Raw genomic sequence first — 25,217 nt, 5'->3', positions numbered from 1 at the left:
TATAACATGTATCGTATTTCATGTACCAAATCATACACCATGTATCATATAATATGTACCATATCATATAACATGTATCGTATTTCATGTACCAAATCATACACCATGTATCATATATGTATCGTATTTCATGTACCATATCATACACCATGTATCATATAATATGTACCATATCATATAACATGTATCGTATTTCATGTACCATATCATACACCATGTATCATAACATGTATCGTATTTCATGTACCATATCATACGCCATGTATCATATAATATGTACCATATCATATAACATGTATCGTATTTCATGTACCATATCATACACCATGTATCATATATGTATCATATACTATGTATCATATAACATGCATCGTATTTCATGTACCATATCATACACCATGTATCATATAATATGTATCATACAACATGTATCGTATTTCATGTACCATATCATACACCATGTATCATATAATATGTACCATATCATATAACATGTATCGTATTTCATGTACCATATCATACACCATGTATCATATAACATGTATCGTATTTCATGTACCATATCATACGCCATGTATCATATAATATGTACCATATCATATAACATGTATCGTATTTCATGTACCATATCATACACCATGTATCATATCATATGCATCATATACTATGTATCATATAACATGCATCATATTTCATGTACCATATCATACACCATGTATCATATAATATGTATCATATAACATGTATTGTATTGCATGTACCATATCATACACCATGTGTCATATAATATGTACCATATCATATAACATGTATCGTATTTCATGTACCATATCATACACCATGTATCATATATGTACCATACCATATAACATGTATCATATTTCATGTACCATATCATACACCATGTATCATATATGTATCATATAACATGTATCGTATTTCATGTACCATATCTGTATCATATATGTACCATATCTGATAACATGTATTGTACAACATGCACCATATCATATAACATGTATCAAATAACATGTATCGTATTTCATGTACCATATCATACACTATGTATCATATAATATGTATCATATAACATGTATCTTATTTCATGTACAATATCATATAACACGTATCGTAGAACATGCACCATATCATATAACATGCATCAAATAACATGTATCCTATTTCATGTACCATATCATACACAATGTATCATATACAGTAATATGTATCGTGTAACATGTACCATAACGATATACAGCATGTATGATATATAGCAAGTACGATATACAGTATGTAATCATATAGCAAGTACGATATACAGCATTTAAGTATCATAAACATGTATGATATCATACAACATGTATGATATTATATAACACGTATGGTATCATATAGCAAGTAAGATATACAGCATGTAAGTATCATAAACATGCATGATATTACATAACATGTATGATATCGTAGGATATTAAATAACATGTATGGTATCACTTAGCAAGTGCGATATACATCATGTAAGTATCATAAACATGAATGATATTTAACATGCATGATATTGTATAACATGTATGTATCATAACATCCATGATATACAGCCTGTATGATATATAGCAAGTACGATATACAACATGTAAGTATCATAAACATGTATGATATTAAACAACATGTATGATTTTATATAACATGTATGGTATCATAAAATGCACGATGTACAGCATGAATGATATCATAACATGTATGATATCACATAACATACATCAAAGCCAGCCTATGGTTATTTTCCATGGTAGTGGAGGACAGCGCCCCCTATTACGCCCACAGTGTGAGTCAGTGTTGACAATAATCTATGTTGTGCTATTCATTTATTTCTCTCACCACATTTCCCCGTGGTTTGAGAGAAGAAGGGATGACAGCGTGTGGAACCAGCAGACAGGCCCTTTGCAAAAAATACCTCATAAATATTTTTTATCTCCGTGTGAAAAATGACTGCGGGATCCTCTTCTCGCCGCCAAGTGCTTCATACTGTGACTTTTCTCAACACCCTTAAACAAATGTGTTTATGCCAACATGTTGAAATATTTATTGTTCAATGTTTGTAATTATTTTGGAATATTTGTATGTAGCTTACCACCACCATGTGTGAATGAATGATGGGTCCCCACTTCTCTGTGAGCACTTTGAGTATCGAATAATAGAAAAGCGCGATATAAACTCTAATCCATTATTATTATTATTATTATTCAACATCTGTATGTATTGCTCAATGTTTCTGTTTATCTTGCAATGTTTCTGTTTATTGTTCAATGTTTGTATTTATTTTTTAATATTTGTATTTATCGTTTAATGTACAAACCCCGTATCCATATGAGTTGGGAAATTGTGTTAGATGTAAATATAAACGGAATACAATGATTTGCAAATCCTTTTCAACCCATATTCAATTGAATGCACTACAAAGACAAGACATTTGATGTTCAAACTCAAACTTTTTTTTTTTTTTTGCAAATAATAATTAACTTAGAATTTCATGGCTGCAACACATGCCAAAGTAGTTGGGAAAGGGCATGTTCACAACTGTGTTACATGGCCTTTCCTTTTAACAACACTCAGTAAACGTTTGGGAACTGAGGAGACAAATTTTTTAAGCTTCTCAGGTGGAATTATTTCCCATTCTTGCTTGATGTACAGCTTAAGTTGTTCAACAGTCCGCTGTCGTATTTTACACTTCATATTATGCCACACATTTTCAATGGGAAACAGGTCTGGACTACAGGCAGGCCAGTCTAGTACCCGCACTCTTTTACTATGAAGCCACGTTGATGTAACACGTGGCTTGGCATTGTCTTGCTGAAATAAGCAGGGGCGTCCATGGTAACGTTGCTTGGATGGCAACATATGTTGCTCCAAAACCTGTATGTACCTTTCAGCATTAATGGCGCCTTCACAGATGTGTAAGTTACCCATGTCTTGGGCACTAATACACCCCCATACCATCACAGATGCTGGCTTTTCAACTTTGCGCGTATAACAATCCGGATGGTTCTTTTCCTCTTTGGTCCGGAGGACACGACGTCCACAGTTTCCAAAAACAATTTGAAATGTGGACTCGTCAGACCACAGAACAATTTTCCACTTTGTATCAGTCCATCTTAGATGAGCTCAGGCCCAGCGAAGCCGACGGCGTTTCTGGGTGTTGTTGATAAATGGCTTTCGCCTTGCATAGGACAGTTTTAACTTGCACTTACAGATGTAGCAATCAACTGTAGTTACTAACAGTGGGTTTCTGAAGAGTTCCTGAGCCCATGTGGTGATATCCTTTACACACTGATGTCGCTTGTTGATGCAGTACAGCCTGAGGGGTCGAAGGTCACGGGCTTAGCTGCTTACGTGCAGTGATTTCTCCAGATTCTCTGAACCCTTTGATGATATTACGGACCGTAGATGGTGAAATCCCTAAATTCCTTGCAATAGCTGGTTGAGAAAGGTTTTTCTTAAACTGTTCAACAATTTGCTCACGCATTTGTTGACAAAGTGGTGACCCTTGCCCCATCCTTGTTTGTGAATGACTGAGCATTTCATGGAACCTACTTTTATACCCAATCATGGCACCCACCTGTTCCCAATTTGCCTGTTCACCAAATAAGTGTTTGATGAGCATTCCTCAACTTTATCAGTATTTATTGCCACCTTTCCCAACTTCTTTGTCACGTGTTGCTGGCATCAAATTCTAAAGTTAATGATTATTTGCACAAAAAAAAAAATGTTTATCAGTTTGAACATCAAATATGTTGTCTTTGTAGCATATTCAACTGAATATGGGTTGAAAATGATTTGCAAATCATTGTATTCCGTTTATATTTACATACATCTAACACAATTTCCCAACTCAAATGGAAACGGGGTTTGTATTTATTGTTCAATGCTTGTGTTTATTGCTCAATGTTTTTATTTATTGTTTAATGTATTTATTTTTTAATGTTTGTATTTATTGTTCAATGATTTTATTTAAAAAAAATTATGTTTGTAATTATTGTTCAATGTCTGTATTTGTTGTTCAATAGTTGTAATTAGTTTTAAATAGTTGTATTTATTGCCCAATGTTGGTATGTATTGTTCAATGTTTGTGTTTATCGTTCGTTTTATTGTTTTTAATTATTGTTCAATGTCTGTATTTATTCGTCAATATTTGTAATCGGTTTTTAATATTTGTATTTATAACCGGTTTTTAATATTTGTATTTATAACATTGGTATGTTTTGTTCAATGTTTGTGTCTACTGTTCAATGTTTGTAACTATGTATCTTTCAATGTTTGTATTTATTTTTTAATGTTTGTAATTATTGGTCAACATTTGTGTTTATTGTTCAATGTTTGTAATTATTGTTCAATGTTTGTAATTATTGTTCAATGTTTGTAATTATTTTTTAATACTTTTATTTATTGCCCAATGTTGCCATATGTTGTTCAATGTTTGTGTTCATCGTTCAATGTTTGTAACTATGTATCTTTCAACGTTTGTATTTATTTTGTAATGTTTGTAATTATTTTTCAACATTTGTACTTATTGTTTAACATTTGTATTTATTTTTTAATGTTTGTAATTATTGTTTAACATTTGTATTTAGTGTTCAACATTTGTATTTATTTTTTTATGTTTGTAATTATTGTTCAACATTTGTATTTATTGTTCAATGTTTGTATTGTTCAATATTTGTATTTATTTTTTAATGTTTGTTATTATTGTTCACCATTTGTATTTAGTGTTCAAAGTTTGTAATTGTTTAATATTTGTGTTTATTGTTCAATGTTTGTATGTATTGTTTAATATTTGTATTTATTGTTCAATGTTTGTAATTATTGTTCAATGTTTGTAATTATTGTTCAATGTCTGTATTTATTCTTCAATATTTGTAATCGGTTTTTAATATTTGTATTTATTGCCCAGTGTTGGTAGGTTTTGTTCAATGTTTGTGTTTACTGTTCAATATTGTAACTATGTATCTTTCAATGTTTGTATTTATTTTTAATGTTTGTAATTATTGGTCAACATTTGTGTTTATTGTTCAATGTTTGTACTTATTGTTCAATGTTTGTAATTATTGTTCAATGTTTGTAATTATTTTTTAATACTTTTATTTATTGCCCAATGTTGGCATATGTTGTTCAATGTTTGTGTTCATCGTTCAATGTTTGTAACTATGTATCTTTCAACGTTTGTATTTATTTTGTAATGTTTGTAATTATTTTTCAACAATTGTATTTATTGTTCAACATTTGTACTTATTGTTCAACATTTGTATTTATTTTTTAATGTTTGTAATTATTGTTTAACATTTGTATTTAGAGTTCAACATTTGTATTAATTTTTTTATGTTTGTAATTATTGTTCAACATTTGTATTTATTGTTCAATGTTTGTATTGTTCAATATTTGTATTTATTTTTTAATGTTTGTAATTATTGTTCAACATTTGTATTTAGTGTTCAAAGTTTGTAATTGTTTAATATTTGTGTTTATTGTTCAATGTTTGTCATTATTGTTTAATGTTTGTATGTATTATTCAATGTTTGTATGTATTGTTTAATATTTGTATTTATTGTTCAATGTTTGTAATTATTGTTCAATGTTTGTAATTATTGTTCAATGTTTGTAATTATTGTTCAATGTCTGTATTTATTCTTCAATATTTGTAATCGGTTTTTAATATTTGTATTTATTGCCCAGTGTTGGTAGGTTTTGTTCAATGTTTGTGTTTACTGTTCAATGTTTGTAACTATGTATCTTTCAATGTTTGTATTTATTTTTAATGTTTGTAATTATTGGTCAACATTTGTGTTTATTGTTCAATGTTTGTAATTATTGTTCAATGTTTGTAATTATTTTTTAATACTTTTATTTATTGCCCAATGTTGGCATATGTTGTTCAATGTTTGTGTTCATCGTTCAATGTTTGTAACTATGTATCTTTCAACGTTTGTATTTATTTTGTAATGTTTGTAATTATTTTTCAACAATTGTATTTATTGTTCAACATTTGTACTTATTGTTCAACATTTGTATTTATTTTTTAATGTTTGTAATTATTGTTTAACATCTGTATTTAGTGCTCAACATTTGTATTTATTTTTCAATGTTTGTATTGTTCAATATTTCTAATTATTGTTCACCATTTGTATTTATTGTTCACCTTTTTTTTTTTCAATGTTTGTATTGTTCAATATTTGTAATTATTGTTCACCGTTTGTATTTATTGTTCACCATTTTTATTTATTGTTCAACATTTGTAATTATTGTTTGTAATTATTGTTCAACGCTTGTAATTATTGTTCGTTTGTATTTAGTGTTCAACATTTTTTTTATTGGCAATGTTTGTATTGTTCAATATTTGTCATTATTTTTTAATGTTTGTCATTATTTTTCAACATTTTTATTTATTGTTCAACATTTGTATTTATTGTTAAACGTTTAATTATTTTTCAACATTTGTAATTATTTTTCAACATTTGTATTTAGTGTTCAACATTTGTATTTATTGTTCAATGTTTGTAATTATTGTTCAACATTTGTATTTACTTTTTAATGTATGTAATTATTGTTCAACATTTGTATTTAGATGGATAGTACTTTATTGATTCCTTCAGGAGAGTTCCCTCAGGAAAATTAAAAAAAAATTTGTGTTCAACATTTGTATTTAGTGTTCAACATTTGTATTTATTGTTCAAAATTTGTATTTATTGTTCAACATTTGTATTGTTCAATATTTCTAATTATTGTTCAACATTTGTATTTATTGTTCAAATTTGTATTTATTGTTCAACGTTTGTAATTATTGTTCAACGTTTGTAATTATTGTTTGTTTGTAATTATTGTTCAACATTTGTATTTATTGTTCAATGTTTTGTATTTCAGGTTCATTATGTCTTCTTCATTTACTTTTCAGTTTCCTTCCAGTCAGAATATTTTGGTCAAATGGGTGGGATTTTTGCCCGACTTGTTTCCAAATACACATATACTGTACATACACAGGATATGTACACATATTAATATGCATATAATGTATGATATACACACACACAGTATACATATAAATACATGGAGAAAAGAAAAGTACATATTCCTCCTATGTGAGTGCTTGTGAGGGAGTGTTCAGTGTCAAAAGGTGCAAGCGGCACATTTACCTGACATCAGCAGCAGTGTTTGCAGTCCATTACCACGCCTCTAGAATGACATTTTTTCTCCAAAGCGCGACGTCCCTTAGAGACCTCATCACTGTCTTCCTGGCCGTGGAAAGACTTTGGCCTGGGAAGTCTCATTTGTCTGGAATATTGTTACCCCCTGAAAGGAAGAGATGGTGTAATGGTTATTTATTCAGTTGTTGTTTCATACCTTTGCAATAATGTAAATGTGTGCATTCCCACAATCATTATTATTATTATTATTATTATTTGTCACACATTTCTCAACTGATTCAAACTCTTCCAAAGTCAAAATGATCCCTTTAGAATTTGAAGTCAAATGCTTGCATGCCGACGACAAACTAGTAATTGATGGTGTAAAAATGTATCTGCAGACAAATATATATATATATATATATATATATATATACATATATATATATATATATATATATATATATTGTTTTTTTCACAACAATTTGTTTCAAAGTTTAATGCTTATTTTTTGTTTTTATTATTCTTTTGTTTTGTTTTGTTTGATTTCTTCCGCCTAACCTGCCTATAACATTTTGTTCTGTTAGCATGCTAACATGCTAATGTTAACATGCTAACATGCTAACGTTAACATGCTATGATTAACATGCTAGGGGTTTTTTTGGCTGATTTTACTAGTACACACCTCAAAGTTAAATATTTTGTTACTTCACGCATTCTCACGTTTTAGCATGTAGCTGTTAGCATGCCTATCATGCTAACTCTAGGGACGGCGTGGCGCAGTGGAAGAGTGGCCGTGCGCAACCCGAGGGTCCCTGGTTCAATCCCCACCTAGTACCAACCTCGTCATGTCCGTTGTGTCCTGAGCAAGACACTTCACCCTTGCTCCTGATGGGTGCTGGTTAGCGCCTTGCATGGCAGCTCCCTCCATCAGTGTGTGAATGTGTGTGTGAATGGGTAAATGTGGAAGTAGTGTCAAAGCGCTTTAAGTACCTTGAAGGTAGAAAAGCGCTATACAAGTACAACCCATTTATCATTTATCATTTAACTCTTAAAACAAAATTTGCAGGTACACACTTCAGAGTTAAACACCTTACTAACATTAACATGCTATCATTAGCAAGTTTGCTTTTTTTATAACTTATTTTGCAGGTATACTATACATTCAAGAGTCATATTTTGTTACTTAACTAATGTTAACTGTTAGCATGCTTACGTTAACACGTCATCTGTCAGCATGCTAACGTTAACGTGTTGACTGTCAGCATGCCAACGTTAACATGTTAACTGTCAACATGTTAACGTTAGCATGCTGACAGTCAGCATGCTAACGTTAACATGTTGACTATCAGCATGCTAACGTTAACATGTTAACTGTCAGCATCCATCGATCCATCCATTTTCTACCGCTTAATTCCTTCGGGGTCGCGGGGGCGCTGGAGCCTATCTCAGCTACAATCGGGCGAAAGGCGGGGTACACCCTGGACAAGTCGCCACCTCATCGCAGAACTGTCAGCATGTTAATGTTAAAATGTTAACTCAGCATGCCAACGTTAACATGTTAACTGTCAGCATGCTAACGTTAACATGTTAACTGTCAGCATGCTAACGTTAACATGTTAACCTGCTAACGTTAACATGGTAACTGTCAGCATGCCAACGTTAACATGTTAACTGTCAACATGCTAACGTTAACATGGTAACTGTCAGTATGCCAACGTTAACATGTTTACTGTCAACATGCTAACGTTAACATGTTTACTGTCAGCATGCTAACGTTAACATGTTAACCTGCTAACGTTAACATGTTTACTGTCAACATGCTAACGTTAACATGTTAACTGTCAGCATGCCAACGTTAACATGTTAACTGTCAGCATGCCAACTTTACCATGTAAACTGTCAGCATGTTACCTGTCACCATGCTAACATCAGCATGTTAACGTTAATATGTTAACTGTCAGCATGCTAACGTTAACATGTTAACATGCTAACGTTAACATGTTAACTGTCAGCATGCCAACGTTAACATGTTAACATGCTATTGTTAACATGTTAACTGTCAGCATGCCAACGTTAACATGCTAACATGCTAACTTTAACATGTTAACTGTCAGCATGCCAATGTTAACATGTTAACTGTCGGCATGCCAACGTTAACATGTTAACATGCTAACGTTAACATGTTAACTGTCAGCATGCCAACGTTAACATGCTAACATGCTAACTTTAACATGTTAACTGTCAGCATGCCAATGTTAACATGTTAACATGCTAACGTTAACATGTTAACTGTCGGCATGCCAACGTTAACATGTTAACTGTCAGCATGCTAACGTAAACATGTTACCATGCTAACGTTAACATGTTAACTGTGCAATGTTAACATGCTAATGTTAACATGTTAACTTTCAGCATGCTAAAGTTAACATGTTAACTGTCAGCATGCCAACGTTAACATGTTAACATGCTAACGTTAACATGTTAACTGTCAGCATGCCAACGTTAACATGTTAACTGTCGGCATGCCAACGTTAACATGTTGACTGTCGGCATGCTAACGTTAACATGTTGACTGTCAGCATGCCAACATTACCATTTTAACTGTCAGCATGTTAACGTTAACATGTTAACTGTCAGCATGCTAACGTTAACATGTTAACTGTCAGCATGCCAACGTTAACATGCTAACTGTCCAATTTTAACATGTTAACATGCTAACGTTAACATGTTAACTGTCAGCATGCTAACGTAAACATGTTAACATGCTAACGTTAACATGTTAACTGTCAGCATGCCAACGTTAACATGTTAACTGTCGGCATGCCAACGTTAACATGTTAACTGTCGGCATGCCAACGTTAACATGTTGACTGTCCGCATGCCAACGTTAACATGTTGACTGTCGGCATGCTAACGTTAACATGTTGACTGTCAGCATGCCAACATTACCATTTTAACTGTCAGTATGTTAACGTTAACATGTTAACTGTCAGCATGCCAACGTTAACATGTTAACATGCTAACGTTAACATGTTAACTGTCAGCATGCCAACGTTAACATGTTAACTGTCAGCATGCCAACGTTAACATGTTAACTGTCAGCATGTTAACTGTCGGCATGCCAACGTTAACATGTTAACTGTCGGCATGCCAACGTTAACATGTTAACTGTCGGCATGCCAACGTTAACATGTTAACTGTCGGCATGCCAACGTTAACATGTTAACTGTCGGCATGCCAACGTTAACATGTTAACTGTCGGCATGCCAACGTTAACAAGTTGACTGTCAACATGCCAACTTTACCATGTAAACTGTCAGCATGTTTACTGTCAGCATGCTAACATTAACATGTTAACTGTCAGCATGTTAACGTTAACATGTTAACTGTCAGCATACTAACGTTAACATGTTAACATGCTAACGTTAACATGTTAACTGTCAGCATGCCAACGTTAACATGTTAACATGCTAACGTTAACATGCTAAAGTTAACATGTTAACTGTCAGCATGCCAACGTTAACATGTTAACATGTTAACGTTAACATGTTAACTGTCAGCATGCCAACGTTAACATGCTAACATGCTAAAGTTAACATGTTAACTGTCAGCATGCCAACGTTAACATGCTAACATGCTAACGTTAACATGTTAACATGCTAACGTTAACATGTTAACTGTCAGCCTGTTAACGTTAACATGCTAACATGCTAAAGTTAACATGTTAACTGTCGGCATGCCAACGTTAACATGTAAACTGTCAACATGCCAACTTTAACATGTTAACTGTCAGCATGCCACTGTTAACATGTTAACTGTCGGCATGCCAACGTTAACATGTTAACTGTCAGCATGCTAACGTAAACATGTTAACATACTAACGTTAACATGTTAACTGTCCAATGTTAACATGTTAACATGCTAACGTTAACATGTTAACTGTCAGCATGCTAAAGTTAACATGTTAACTGTCCAATGTTAACATGTTAACATGCTAACGTTAACATGTTAACTGTCAGCATGCTAAAGTTAACATGTTAACTGTCAGCATGCCAACGTTAACATGCTAACATGCTAACTTTAACATGTTAATTGTCAGCATGCCAATGTTAACATGTTAACATGCTAACGTTAACATGTTAACTGTCGGCATGCCAACGTTAACATGTTAACTGTCAGCATGCTAACGTAAACATGTTAACATGCTAACGTTAACATGTTAACTGTCCAATGTTAACATGTTAACATTTTAACGTTAACATGTTAACTGTCAGCATGCTAAAGTTAACATGTTAACTGTCAGCATGCCAACGTTAACATGTTAACATGCTAATGTTAACATGTTAACTGTCAGCATGCCAACGTTAACATGTTAACATGCTAACGCTAGCATGTTAACTGTCAGCATGCCAACGCTAATATGTTAACTGTCGGCATGCCAACGTTAACATGTTAACTGTCGGCATGCTAAGGTTAACATGTTGACTGACAGCATGCTAACGTTAACATGTTAACTGTCAGCATGCCAACGTTAAAATGTTAACATGCTAATGTTAACATGTTAACTGTCAGCATGTTAACGTTAACATGTTAACCGTCAGCATTCAAACATTAACATGTTAACAGTCAGCATGCTAACATAAACATGTTAACAGTCAGCATGCTAACATTAACATGTTAACAGTCAGCATGCTAACATTAACATGTTAACAGTCAGCATGCTAACATTAACATGTTAACAGTCAGCATGCTAACATTAACATGTTAACAGTCAGCATGCTAACATTAACATGTTAACAGTCAGCATGTTAACATTAACATGTTGACTCTCAGCATGCTAACGTTAACTTGCTTAGCTCGTTTTGCAGGCATTCACTTTAGTTAAAATGTTTTACATGCATGCTAACGAATCGCTTGTTATAATGCTAATAATTAAAATGCCAATAGTTGCCATGTTAACATGCTTTAACATGTCAATAATAAACATGCTAATAGTATAGATGCAAAATTTGCAAAAAAAAAAAAAAAAAAAAGGTCAACATGCTAACAGTAAACAACGCTTGTTTTTTAGCTACATTTTGCTGCTATATGCGACACAGCCAAATATAACTTAGCATGCACATTTCACTGGCATACACCCAAGAGTCGTGTATCTCGTTACTGGACACTGTTGTGATTAGCTACACACGTTAAGTATTATAGACTAATCTGGATTATAACTGGACGTAGAAAACTCTTATTTCTCAGTTTAACCCAGGAGTTTTTGTTTATTTATTTACCTTTTGGTCGAACACCGGCATTTCCCCCCTACTTCCGGTTAGTGAAGCGCAACACATCCTGTTACAGCAGTAAGGATACAGACTTTCACAATAAAAGGTTTCAGCAGTAAACATTACAGACACTATCTGGCTAGCGTGCTAACTGTTAGCATTTCAGTTTTCAGCATTTACACGCATTTTCTAGTTAACGTTGCACCTTTGACACTAAAAGTTTCAGCTCAGAGAGCAAAAAAAAGCCAAAAACAAATATGAAATATCTGACCTTCAAGGGGAATCCAAACAAGAGTCATGAGGAGGTGTTTGTGATGAATTGTTCTCTGCTGACAACAAACAAGGTGCCGTTTTCCATCTCCAACGTTCAAGTCAACTTCGAAGAGCAACAAACCTCCTCCGACATCAGCACAAATGCGTCTAAGAAGTCCGTCCAAGAATGACATGTCCTCCGGGTGACCATAATCCCTATCCTCGGCGAGCAGAAGCTTGGGCACGTCAGGCTGGAAGAGGACGCATTAAAAGTGTTTATTTGATGTGCGCACCTTTGAGGACCATTTCCTGTCAAGACCGCGCAAATAAACCTGAAGGTCCGCAGGAGGAGCATAAAACAGTCATTCATGCAACTACGCTCATATTATTTATCATTATTTCAGCTTCATTTTTAACTAATTAGAGACAATATTTTTGCAAAGCTGATTTTTTTTTTAATCATGTTCTAACAATAATGTGTCTTGAGAACATTATTATGATCCGCCCCGCCCCATGAGCCCAACATTTTGAAAAAACAAATGACATACATTATACAACATCATTTAAACATGTAGATACACAACATGTATACATACACACCATATTGCAAAACAATTACAACGTACAAGATCATATATGACTGTTAGCATGCTAATGTTAGCGTGTTAACTGTTAGCATGTTAAGTGTTAGCATGCTAACATTAGCGTGTTAACTGTTAGCATGTTAAGGGTCAGCATGCTAACATTAACATGTTGACTGTCAGCATCCCAACGTTAACATGTTGACTGTTAGCATGCTAACGCTAACATGTTAACTGTTAGAATGTTGACTGTCAGCATGCTAACGTTAACGTGTTAACTGTTAGAATGTTGACTGTCGGCATGCTAACGTTAACATGTTGACTGTCAGCATGCTAACATTAACTATCAGCATGCTAACATTAACTGTCAGCATGCAGACGTTAACATGTTGACTGTTAGCATGTTGACTGTTAGCATGCTAACAGTCAACATGTTAACGTTAGCATGCTGACAGTCAACATTCTAACAGTTAACATGTTAACGTTAGCATGCTGACAGTTAACATGTTAACGTTAGCGTGCTGACAGTCAACATGTTAACGTTAGCATGCTTGGAGTTAACATGTTAATGTTAGCATGCTGACACTTAACATGCTAACAGTTAACATGTTAACGTTAGCATGCTAACACTTAACATGCTAACAGTTAACATGTTATTGTTAGCATGCTAACAGTCAACATGTTAACGTTGGCATGCTGACACTTAACATGCTAACAGTCAACATGTTAACGTTAGCATGCTAACAGTCAACATATTAACGTTAGCATGCTGACACTTAACATGCTAACAGTTAACATGTTAACTTTAGCATGCTAACAGTTAACATGTTAACATTGGCATGCTGACAGTTAATGTTAGCATGCTGACAGTCAACATGTTAATGTTGGCATGCTGACAGTTAATGTTAGCCTGGTGACTGTCAGCATGCTAACATTAACTGTCAGCATGCCAATGTTAACATGTTGACTGTTAGCATGTTAACTGTCAGCATGTTAACTGTTAGCATGTTAACTGTCAGCATGTTAACGTTAACGTGTTAGCATGGTAGGTGTCAGCACGGTAACGTTAAAGTGTTAACTGTTAGCATGTTAAGTGTTAGCATGCTAACGTTTAACATGTTGACTGTCAGCATGCTAACATTAACTGTCAGCATGCCAACGCTAACATGTTAACTGTTAGCATGTTAAGGGTCAACATGCTAACGTTAACATGTTAACTTTTAGCATGTTTAGTGTCTGCATGCTAACGTTAACATGTTGACTGTCAGCATGCTAACATTAACTGTCAGCATGCCAACGTTAACATGTTGACTGTTAGCATGTTAACTGTCAGTATGTTAATTGTTAGCATGTTAACTGTCAGCATGTTAACGTTAACGTGTTAACTGCTAGCATGTTAAGTATCAGCATGCCAACGTTAACAGGTTGACTGTTAGCATGCTAACGTTAACATGTTAACTATTAGCATGTTGACTATCAGCATGCTAACATTAACATGTTAACTGTTAGCATGTTGACTGTCAGTATGCTAATGTTAACATTTTGACTGTCGGGCTGCTAACATTAACTGTCAGCATGCCAACGTTAACATGTTGACTGTTAGCATGCTAACATTAACATGTTGACGCCTACCATGTTAACCGTCAACATGGTTAGTATGTTAACTGTCAGCATGTTACCGTTAACAAGTGGGGGTCATTTTTATTCATTTTCACCTTCAAAACCAGTACTATATATTTTTTTTTTCTTTTTCCGAAGAACTAGAAAATGCAATTTCGGTAGAAATGTCATGTGAATGCTGAAAGCCAAAGTCGTACTGAAATGCTAACAGTTAACACCTTGGCCAGATTGCATCAAGTAACAAAAAATATGGACAAAAATGAGCTAAAAAAATTTATAAAAAGCTAGCATGTTAACAGTACTTTGCTAACAAGGGCATGCTTACAATTAGCATAAATGAAATACCAAGATATACGACACTGAGGTGTATACCTGCTAAATTAACAAAACAAATATTGCATGCTAATGTTAACATGCTAAAAAGCTAACTAGAACATTTGTCAAGTACCAAAAGAATATTATTCAGAGGCGTTTACCTGAAAAAACATTTTTTAAATGCTACCCTGCTAACATTAACAACAAGTACTAAACAATGACTGGTTTATGCCTACAAAATTAACTTTGAAAAAAACTAAAAAGTTAGCATATTACCAGGTATCATTCGTGAAGTAACAAAATATTTGACACTGAAATGTATAAATGCTAAATTAGCTAAAAAAAAATAAAAAAAACATAAAAATCCAGCATACCAATGTTAGCTTGCTAAAATGTTAATTGTAATAAATGTCAAGTACCAAAATATATTACTCTGAGGCGTTTAAAATGCTAGTCTGCTAAAATGTATCAAGTGCTAAACTGTGACTGAGGTGTATTCCGACAAAATTAGCTAAAAAAATATAAAACTAAAAAAGATAGCATGCCAATATTAACATGCTAACAGGTATCATTCCATCAGGTAAACCAATATTTGACTTTGAAGTGTATACTTGTAAAATTAGAAAAAAAGCTAGCCTGCTAATGTTAGAATGCCAAAAGTGAACTGGAATAAACGTCAAGTACCAAACTATGTTATTCTCTAAAAAAAAAAAAAAAAAAAAGGTTAGCATGCTAAGAGATTTTAATTTGTCAAGTGACAAAATATTTGACGCTGAGGTGTATACCTGCGAAATTAGCTTAAAAAAGGCTAGCATGTTAATACTGGCATGCTGAAATGCTAACTGTAACATGTGTCGAACACCAAAACATATTACTCTTAAGTGTGTAACTGATTTTTTTTTGCTAGCCTGCTAAAGTTAGCATTCATCAAGTACCAAAATATTACAAAAGGTGTATTTTTACAAAATTAGCTTTAAAAAAAAAAAAAGACTTACCATACTAACAGATATCTTTCGTCAAGTCACAAAGTATGTGATGCCCAGGTGTATACCTGCAAAAATGTGCTAACAATCTGAAATGCTAACTGTACCTACAAAATTACCCCCCCCCCCCCCAAAAAAAAGCTAGCAACTAATGTTAACATGCTAACAAGTATCATTTGTCAATAACAAAATATTTGATGCTCAGGTGCATACTATGGAGCCCCTAAAAGAGACATGGGGGAAAACTATTTTTTAGAATTAAAAAAAATATATATTTTTTTTTATTTTTATTTATTTTTTTTATAAATATATATTTTTTTATAACTTTATAAAAAGTTTCTTGTGCGCACGAGATACATGTCTAAAAAATATAAAATTAAAAAATTATAAAAAAAGTTTTTTACTCCATGTCCTTTTAGGGGCTCCGTAGCATGGGCATCAAATATTTTGTTATTGACAAATGATACCTGTTAGCATGTTAACATTTGTTGCTAGCTTTTTATTTGATGCCCAAGTGTATACCTGTGAAAATTTGCTAAAAATCTGGCATGCCAATATTAACATGCTCAAATGCTAATTGTAACATGTATCAAGTACCAAAACATTACTTTTAGGTGTGTAACTGAATAATTTGTTTAAAATGCTATTCTGCTAACATTAGCATGCATCAAGGACCAAAATACGATTGAGGTAATACTTACAAACTTTGCGAAAAAATAAAATAAAAAGGTAGCATACTAACTTTAGGATGCTAAGTGGTATTGAGTAGAGAAAAAAAAATTGACACTGAGGTGCAAACCTATACAACTAGCAAAACAGCTATCATGCTGATGTTAGAATGCTAAAATGCTAGCCCTAATATACATCAAGTACCAATATACATTACTTTGAGGTGTGTACCTGAAAGTGTTTAAAATGCTAGCCTGCTAACGTTAGCATGCATCAAGTACCCAAATATATATAAAAATTTGCTAAAAAGAAAAAAGAAAAAAAGAAAAACGAGCATACTAAAGTTAGCATGCTAACAGGTATCATTCGTCAAATCACAAAATATTTGATGCCCAGGTGTATACCTGCAAAAATTTGCTAAGAAATCTGGCATGCCAATATCAACATGCAAAAATGCTAACTGTAACATGTGTCAAGTACCAAAACATTACTCTGAGGTGTGTTACTGAATAGGTTGTTTAAAATGCTAGCCTGCTAACGTTAGCATGCATCAAGGACCATCATATGATTGAGGTAATACTTACAAACTTTGTTAAATAAAAAAAGCTAGCATACTAACAGGTATTAAGTAGAAAAATATATTTGACACTGAGGTGCAAACCTATACAACTACCAAAAAAGCTATCATGCCGATGTTAGAATGCTAAAATACTAACTCTAGTATCAATCAGGTACCAAGTATCAATATATATTAATTTGAGGTGTGTACCTGAAAATGTGTTTAAAATGCTAGCCTGCTAACGTTAGCATGCACCAAGTACCCAAATATGACTGAGGTGTATACCTACAAAATTTGCTAAAAAAAAGAAAAAAAAAAAAAAAGAAAAGAAAAACTAGCATACTAACAGGTATTATTCGTCAAATCATAAAATATTTGATGCCCAGGTGTATACCTGCAAGAATTTGCTAAAAAAATCTGGCATGCCGATATCAACATGCAAAAATGCTAACTGTAACATGTGTCAAGTACCAAAATATTACTCTGAGGTGTGTAACTGAATAATTTGTTTAAAATGCTAGCCTGCTAACGTTAGCATGCATCAAGTACCAAAATATGACTAGAGGTGTAAACCTACAAAATTACCCCCCCCTCCACACCCAAAAAAAGCTAGCAACTAATGTTAGCATGATTACAGGTATCATTCGTCAAGTCACAAAATATTTGATGCCCGGGTGTTTCCCTGCAAAAAATTGCTAAAAATCTGGCATGCCAATATCAACATGCAAAAATGCTAACTGTAACATGTAACAAGTACCAAAACATTCCTCTGAGGTGTGTAACTGAATAATTTCTTTACAATGCTAGCCTGCTAATGTTAGCACGCATCAAGTACCAAAATATGACTAGAGGTGTATACCTACAAAATTAGCTAAAAGAAAAAAGAAAAAAAGAAAAACTAGCATACTAACGTTAGCATGCTAACAGGTATCATTCGTCAAATCACACAATATTTGATGCCCAGGTGTATACCTGCAAGAATTTGCTAAAAAATCTGGCATGCCAATATCAACATGCAAAAATGCTAACTGTAACATGTGTCAAGTACCAAAACATTACTCTGAGGTGTGTAACTGAATAGTTTGTTTAAAATGCTAGCCTGCTAACGTTAGCATGCATCAAGGACCATCATATGATTGAGGTAATCTTACAAACTTTGTTAAATAACAAAAAAGCTAGCATACTAACAGGTATTAAGTAGAAAAATATATTTGACACTGAGGTGCAAACCTATACAACTACCAAAAAAGCTATCATGCCGATGTTAGAATGCTAAAATACTAACTCTAGTATCAATCAGGTACCAAGTATCAATATATATAAATTTGAGGTGTGTACCTGAAAATGTGTTTAAAATGCTAGCCTGCTAACGTTAGCATGCACCAAGTACCCAAATATGACTAAGGTGTATACCTACAAAATTTGCTAAAAAAAAATTAATAAAAGAAAAACTAGCATACTAACGTTAGCATGCTAACAGGTATCATTCGTCAAATCACAAAATATTTGATGCCCAGGTGTATACCTGCAAAAATTTGCTAAAAAATCTGGCATGCCAATATCAACATGCAAAAATGCTAACTGTAACATGTGTCAAGTACCAAAACATTACTCTGAGGTGTGTAACTGAATAATTTGTTTAAAATGCTAGCTTGCTAACGTTAGCATGCATCAAGTACCAAAATATGACTAGAGGTGTACACCTACAAAATTCGACATTTTTAATTCTAAAAGAGACAAAACTCAAATAGAATTTGAAAATCCAAGAAAATATTTTAAAGACTTGGTCTTCACTTGGAATAAGCGGTAGAAAATGGATGGATGGATGGGTCTTCACTTGTTTAAATAAATTCATTTATTTTTTACTTTGCTTCTTATTACTTTTAGAAATACAATTTTAGAGAAAAAATACAACCTTAAAAATGATTTTAGGATTTTTAAACAAATATACCTTTTTACCTTTTAAATTTCTTCCTCTTCTTTCCTGACAATTTAAATCAATGTTGAAGTAATTTTTTTTATTTTTTATTGTAAAGAATAATAAATATTTTAGCTTCTGGTTTTTCGACGAAGAATATTTGTGAAATATTTCTTCAAACTTACTATGATTAAAATTCAAAAAAATTATTCTGGCAAATCTAGAAAATCTGTAGAATCAAATTTAAATCTTATTTCAAAGTATTTTGAATTTATTTTAAAATTTTTGTTCTGGAAAATCTAGAAGAAATACTGATTTGTCTTTGTTAGAAATATAGCTTGGTCCAATTTGTTAAATATTCTAACAAAGTGCAGATTGGATTTTAACCAATTTAAAACATGTCATCAAAATTCTAAAATGTATCTTAATCAGGAAAAATTACTAATGATGTTCCATAAATTATTTTTTTAATTTTTTCAAAAAGATTCAAATTAGCTAGTTTTTCTCTTCTTTTTGTCGGTTGAATTTTGAATTTTAAAGAGTCGAAATTGAAGATAAACTGTGTTTCAAAATTTTATTTTAATTTTTTTCGTGTTTTCTCCTCTTTTAAACTGTTCAAATAAGTGTTTTTTTTTCCAAATTTATTCTCTACAAAAAACCTTCCGTAAAAGGAAAAAAAAATGTATGACGGAATCACAGCCAGAAATACCCATTTTTTTATATATATAAATTTATTTATTTAGCTATTCTTGTTTAAATCACACTTACGTGTAACTTACAAATGACAATATATTTATTTATTTAAGTGTGTATAAAAACTGGTAGCCCTTCGCATTAATCAGTACCCAAGAAGTAGTTTTTGGTTTCAAAAAGGTTGGTGACCCCTGTACTAGGGCATAAAATCAGTGTCAGTTGAGTCGGTCCATAGGTTGCCTGTAGGGATCTTTAATGTCCAGCAGATGTCAGTATTTAGTGACACAGTATCGACACAGTATCAATACAGTTTTGCAATGTGTCGAAACGCTTCATGACGCCTCATCAACCCATCACTACCGCGTGGTGTGTTGGTCCCCACAAGCACAAAAAAAAGTCTTTGTTACAAAGTAGCCAAGAGAAAGAAGAAGAAGAGAAGCAATAATTACCAGGAAGCGTAGCAGAGTTAGGATCCAGGAGCTGCTGGACTTGGTCACACGGAGGAAAGAAGCAGCAACTCACAGGTGTGAGCAATCAGCAAGAAACCAGAGAGCATAATTGGCATTAGGTGTGCTCCGGACTCCTGCTTATATCGCATAACATGTACAGTATCACATGACGTGTACCGTATATAAAATGTATAATATGATGTAATATGTATGATATCACAGGGCAGGCCCGGCCCTAACCAATCTGGCGCCCTAGGCAAGATTTTAGGTGGCGCCCCCCCACATCGGCAGTGAAGTGTATATACTCACAAGAAACCGAATAGCTTTGTCTTTGACCTTTTTTTTACTTAAAGAAAGCAAATTAACAATCAGAATAGTTAACAAGATAAAAAAAATATGAATAAATAAATGAATGCAAAAAATAAAAAATGAATATATGAAATACAATATTTTTTACATACATATTGCTTAATTTACATTAATGATGTGCACTTTAACAACTAGGCTTACAACTATACCTAATATATAAAGGGGTGGAAAAGTGACTATTACCTGCAGGGCAAACATTAGCTAACCAGAAGGCAATAACAATGTAAACAAAAAACACCTGCTTAAAAGATCTAATACAAATGTCCCTGAGGAATGTAAGGTGGGAGTACTGTAATTACCTAACGTTACATTATTATTTTCCATAACAATTTAGCCCCCTCCACAATATTAACCCGACGTTAAAACAGAACTAGCTATTTATTGATTAGCAATTGCCGAATCATGTAACATTAGCTTAATGCTAAAAAGCCAGGTTACTATCACATTCTGTAACAGACAAATAATTTCATGTAGGCTAACGTTACCTACCTGCTACCTCTTGTCTTTTTCTCGTTTCTCCTCCTCTTCTTTTCTCTTTTTTCTTCCCTGGGCACCTGACAGTTTTGGCCGTTTTGACATCTTGTGTTGATTTTTTGATGTGGTGACGTCCAAAAAGAGTCATGATACGGGAAGGGAGGGGGTGGGGGGGCGTAATGTTGTAACAAATAATATTTCTATTATATAGGCTTTACTTTGCATTTTAATTAATGTGGGTTTATTTTTTGTATTTAGAAATAATAGTAGCAACTTTTTTTTTTTTTTTTCTCCAACATTTGTGGCACTGGCGTGGCGCCCCCTGATGGACGGCGCCCTTAGCATTTGCCTATACGGCCTATGCCACGGGCCGGCCCTGTCACAGGGTGTCATCATATAACATGTACAATATTAGGACTGGAGCCTGCAATGCCTCAGACTGGAAGTCTCTCCAGAGAGTGGTGAGGACGGCGGAAAAGATCATCAGGACTCCTCTTCCTCCTATCCAGGAGATCGCAAAAAGCCGCTGCCTGACCAGGGCTCAGAAAATCTGCAAAGACTCCTCCCATCCCCACCAAGGACTGTTTTCACTGCTGGACTCTAGAAAGAGGTTACACAGCCTCCGAAGCAGAACCTCCAGGTTCTGGAACAGCTTCTTCCCTCAGGCCGTAAGACTCTTGAACGCATCATAATTAAATTAAATTATTCCCTCAACTCCCCCCAAAATGGATTAAGTCGCTGGAATAAAAAAGACAATATAACATACATCCATAAACGTGGACGCATGTGAAAAAGTGCAATATATTTATCTGTACAGTAATCTATTTATTTATTTATTTTATATATATATATTTATATATTATTTATATATATTTATTATTTATATATATACCTTATTGCTTTTTTATCCTGCACTACCATGAGCTTATGTAACAAAATTTTGTTCTTATCTGTGCTTTAAAGTTCAAATTTGAGTCCAAGTCTAAATATTATATAACATGTATGATATGATATCACATAACACGATCAAATAACGTATACAATATCATGGAACATGCAGGGGTGTCCAAAGTGCGGCCCGCAGCTCAATTTTTATTGGCCCACGACCAATGTTGGGTTAGTTACTGAAAACCAGTAACTAGTTACAGTTACTAGTTACTTAATTTCAAAAGTAACTCAGTTACTAACTCAGTTACTTACACCAAAAAGTAATGCGGAACTGTGAAAAGTAACTATTTAGTTACTTCTACTACTTCTTTTTTTTTTTTTTTTTAAAGCTCCCATTAATGCCCTTTTAGTCTTCATTTCAGTACTGTTATTGCACCGGAGAATAATACAATGTGTTGATCAACTTGACATGCATTTGCATCACTGAACTCTGCTAAGCAATGTGGTCTACATACAACACACAAAGAATATGTTTCAAAGGGCCAATTTATTTCAGACCAGAACAAATTGACAAAACTATTTTAAATAACTGCTACATAACATACATAAGTAACAAACAGCATAATAACAATATAGCTGTAAAGCTGGCTTCACCTAAGGAAGGCACACATGACATACACAAAGCCTAACCAGGCATTTTTTTCTCTCAAGGAATTGTGAAATAAAATCATGTATTCAGGAGATCAACACTGTACTGAAGCCCAGAACACTCTACACATTTCCCCAGTTTTAGTTTAGATATAAGGAAAGATTGGCCTGGCCCACTAGGATCCCTCTTTATGTTTGTGAACTTTATAGTTTATACATTGAGAGTGATGTGATAATCAAACACTCTAGAAGTCGAGAATGAAATATTATATAAGAGAATTGACACAGTGTGTGTACCTTCAGTGATGAATGATGAGCAGAGGCAGTTTGGAGTGTTTTATTTAGCTCGCTTTCCATGTTTATGTACTCACAGTCCACTGTGTCCAGCTGCCTGAAAGCGGGTGACTCCACTGTAGAAATAGCCTGCATGTCTTCTAGCACATGGCTCTATCAATGTTGTCCTGGCTAGCAGTCCCTCCGTTAAAATCCAGCCGCTGTTGGAGGTGGAGGTGAAGTGTGTCTCTCTTTACTAGCTTCGTCGAAGCATGTTGCTTTTGTAGCTGTTTCAGCAGATTTGAATTGAATATAAAAAATAATGCGAAAATAATGGCGTTACAGTAACGCGTTACAGTAACGCGTTACTTTGTAACGCGTTAGTCCCAACAGAGCCCGCGACACATTCTATAGACCAGTGTTTTTCAACCTTTTTTGAGCCAAGGCACATTTTTTGCGTTGAAAAAATCCGGAGGCACACCACCAGCAGAAATCATTAAAAAACAAAAGTCAGTAGACAATAAAAAGTCATTGTCGCAATTGTTGGATATGACTTTAAACCATAACCAAGCATGCATCACTATAGCTCTTGTCTTAAAGTAGGTGTACTGTCACCACCTGTCACATCACGCCCTGACTTATTTTTTTGCTGTTTTCCTGTGTGTAGTGTTTTAGTTCTTGTCTTGCGCTCCTTTTTTGATGGCTTTTTCTCTTTTTTCTGTATTTTCCTGTAGCAGTTTCATGTCTTCCTTTGAGCGATATTTCTCGCATCTACTTTGTTTTAGCAATCAAGAATATTTCAGTTGTTTTTATCCTTCTTTGTGGGGACATTGTTGATTGTCATGACATGTTCGGATGTACGTTGTGGACGCCGTCTCTGCTCCTCAGTAAGTCTTTGCTGTCGTCCAGCATTCTGTTTTTGTTTACTTTGTAGTCAGTTCAGTTTTAGTTTCGTTCTGCATAGCCATCCCTAAGCTTCAATGCCTTTTCTTTAGGGACACTCACCTTTTGTTTATTTTTGGTTTAAGCATTAGACACCTTTTTACCTGCACCCTGCCTCCCGCTGTTTCCGACATCTAAAAAGCAATTAGCTACCTGCTGCCACCTACTGATATGGAAAAGTATTACACGGTTACTCTGCCGATCTCTAGACAGCACCGACACTCAACAACAACACATAATTTGCAGACTATAATGACTGGTTTGCAAAAAATATTTTTAACCCAAATAGGTGAAATTAGATAATCTCCCACGGCACACCAGACTGTATCTCACGGCACACTAGTGTGCCACGGCACAGTGGTTGAAAAACACTGCTATAGACAAACTAAACAGGTCCCAAATTAGAACAACAAACTCAATCAGTCAAATTAGAATTAAAAACTATGAGAAATTCAACGGGACCAAATCCCCCAAAAATGGGACCCTGAAAACCAAAATGGCCGACAACCTGAGCGTCTTACTATATAAGGTCTTTGTTGATTTCCGTGTATCCTGTCATGATGGAAAAGTGTACAAATTTCTTGTGTGACATGAGATGTTTTTGAGTGTACTAAAGCCCTCAAAAGTGTTTCAGTTGACGGTATAATAGCAATCTGCGATGAGGTGGCGACTTGTCCAGGGTGTACACCGCCTTCTGCCCGATTGTAGCTGAGATAGGCTCCAGCGCCCCCCGCGACCCTGAAGGGAATAAGCGGTAGAAAATGGATGGATGGGTATAATAGCAATATTAGTAAATACAAGCTTACTTTAGAGCACAGTTAACATAAATACAAATAAAATCATTATTAAAATAATCATGAATGATTTTATTGCTTTGTTATCTATAACACAACGCTAAGATGTAGATGTGTTTTTCGAATGTTTTGGTTTGAGTATTTTTCACATACCAAATGTGTAAAAGCATACTTGCCAACCCTCCCGAATTTCAGCGCCTCTCCCGAAAACCTCCCGGGACAAATATTCTCCCGAAAATCTCCCGATTTTCAGCCGGAGCTGGAGGCCACGCCCCCTCCAGCTCCATGCGGACCTGAGTGAGGACAGCCTTTTTTCACGACGGGAGGACAACAGGGTGACAAGAACTA

The 25,217-nt window shown here is 34.1% G+C and overlaps 1 long non-coding RNA gene across 1 annotated transcript in view; it reads right to left on the bottom strand.

Annotated features, from left to right (window-relative positions):
• LOC133593166 (uncharacterized) overlaps positions 1–12,924 on the bottom strand; it is a 113,378-nt gene extending 100,454 nt beyond the window's left edge. The window contains exons 1-2 of the long non-coding RNA XR_009814561.1: positions 12,714–12,924; positions 7,179–7,335 (exon numbers count right to left, since the gene is read on the bottom strand). This is a non-coding gene — a long non-coding RNA (uncharacterized lncRNA). The remainder of the gene's footprint in view (positions 1–7,178; positions 7,336–12,713) is intronic.
• Positions 12,925–25,217: the final 12,293 nt, after the last annotated feature.

Source organism: Nerophis lumbriciformis, linkage group LG04 (genome assembly GCF_033978685.3).
Source record: "Nerophis lumbriciformis linkage group LG04, RoL_Nlum_v2.1, whole genome shotgun sequence".
In the NCBI taxonomy this organism is placed as follows: domain Eukaryota; kingdom Metazoa; phylum Chordata; class Actinopteri; order Syngnathiformes; family Syngnathidae; genus Nerophis; species Nerophis lumbriciformis.
Note: the sequence above shows the minus strand (reverse complement) of the source record. Positions and strands in the feature narration are given on the sequence as shown.